The sequence below is a fragment of the Gymnoscopelus microlampas genome (assembly GCF_963454915.1).
Source record: "Gymnoscopelus microlampas genome assembly, chromosome: 16".
NCBI lineage: Eukaryota > Metazoa > Chordata > Actinopteri > Myctophiformes > Myctophidae > Gymnoscopelus > Gymnoscopelus microlampas.
In genome coordinates, this window is record NC_139953.1 from 2,928,101 (window position 1) to 2,930,211 (window position 2,111).

Here is a 2,111-nt window from a genome sequence, read left to right on the forward strand (position 1 = left end):
AGCCTACTTAAAGTAACAAAACAAGTAAACATACCCATTGAGCAGAATGTCAAGTAAAAAATGCATAAGAATATTAAAAAATAGGAGATCTATGGTCCATTTGTACACTCAGAGTTGCAGACCTGTAAGGGTCCATTTGGTTTCATCTGTACACAGACTTTCAGATATGTAAAGTCCATTTTGTTTCCATGTGTTACCGCTGTAGTTTGTCCTGGTGTATGTGTTTCTAGTTAACATGCTACAGACTCAGAGCCATATCAAAGCTACTGGACAAAAGTAAACATACCCATTGAGCAGAATGTCAAGTAAAAAATGCATAAGAATATTCAAAAAATAGGAGATCTATGGTCCATGTGTACTCTTGCAGACCTGTAAGGGTCCATTTGGTTCTATCTGTACACAGACGTTCAGACATGTAAAGGTCCATTTTGATTCCATGTGTTACCGCTGTAGTTTGTCCTGCTGTATGTGTTTCTAGTTAACATGCCACAGAGCCATATCAAAGCTACTGGAATGAATACAAAATGGGCCACTGTTCTTTAATTCAATTTTGGGTTCTGTGTGCTGGTGTCTGTCGCCCGCCTCTTCTTCCAAAGCCAATGCAGTTCCTTCATGTGGAACGCGTCACGTGAGCCACCCAACGAACGCCAACTGAGAGGGAGAGAAAGGAAATAAATTAGACAACGGTGGTGTTGGTACTTTAATAAGGACCCCCAATTTAACATGCATTAGGTCTACAGACCCTGTTAATGGCATGGCTATCTCTGAGACCCCAATTTATATAGTGAAATGTATGTTAATTTAACTCAGTGTGTAGAAACCCTTGATACATTGATCAGTTCCCCTCTTCTAATGCCTCACTACATTTCCACACCAACACCAGGCCTACAATGTAACTTGTAATTTTCACATAATGTTCAACTATCATGACAGAGATTACAAGAGGGTTCAGGGATTTATGGTAAAATAAATGTGACGTGCTGTGAACTTGTAGATTGGCTATTTTTGGATAACTGTGTAGTCACACCCTTACCTTGCAAAACGTGAGGTCCAAGAGGTTCTTGAATGTGGTCACTGCCCTCACCAGGTCAAACAGCGCTGCGTCTGGAACACACAGACACAGGGAGAGTGTGTAAGTAATCGAACCGTTTTTGTTTTTTTAGTCAGGCTCTACTTTATACTGTTATGCTGTACATTACTTCTAGACTCATGTTAAACCTACCATGGTTTTATAAGCTTGGTCATCACAGATGCTCCTCGATCTCTTCATCCCCACTGCTGTGACGCAGGAAATGACAAGCAGAAACATCTGAGAAAGAAAGAAAAAGAAAAAGAAAAAGAGAAGGGTTAGACACAATCAAAGCCGTATCATGCTCCATCGCACAACTGCTTGTAGATTGGTACAAAACAGATGGATTAGACTAGTTAATACCTGGTAGAGAGAATTTGGACACACAAAGTGTTCTCAGGGAGGGTTGGACAGTTACAATTATAAGCACAGCAGCAACCCAGAACGCCACCTGAGAGAGAGAAGGGAGATAAATTAGACAGCCAATAAAAGTAATATTCTAAGCATGACTGTGATGTTGTCATTTTAATGTCAGACACCCAGTTATACATTTAGGTCCTCATTTAGTGGCAATTCTATCTGAGATGTTTTGCATCGAGTTGCATCGAGTCTGTGTGTCATGCAGATACAGTAAGGCCCAGTTTTAGCATTACTGTAGCTATAGAAATGTGTTGACGATCCAAGCGCCATTGTCCCATGGTGAATTTATTTTCTTTGTTAGGGGGAAAACTAGTCAGGAAAAAACTACAAACAGTAACATACTAATATCAATGCAGGGTCTTAACATGTTCTGGGGCCTGCATTTAGCTGCTAACCAGTGTTTAATAAAGTCATGTTTCTTGTTTTATTTTATGTAAAGGCTCAGCAACATCAGAACTCCACGATGAAAATATATAATCGTTGCCTTGTGCCTTCATACCTGAGGACAACTCCTCTTGTCCAAAATGGTACAGCTGGGTTACATGATGCTAACCTGGAGGTTATGCTGTATAGAGACAAAGAAAAGAGAAGAAAAAAAATACATTTAAGATTTCGGCTGTGG

At 40.0% G+C, this 2,111-nt stretch overlaps 1 long non-coding RNA gene across 1 annotated transcript; it reads right to left on the reverse strand.

The window, feature by feature from the left end:
• Window positions 1-537: 537 nt before the first annotated feature.
• LOC311063478 lies at window positions 538-1,304 on the reverse strand. Its single transcript, XR_014602598.1, has 3 exons — window positions 1,223-1,304; window positions 1,034-1,104; window positions 538-651 (listed from the first exon to the last, which is right to left on the reverse strand). It is a non-coding gene; the product is annotated as an uncharacterized lncRNA (long non-coding RNA).
• Between the last annotated feature and the right edge of the window lie 807 nt (window positions 1,305-2,111).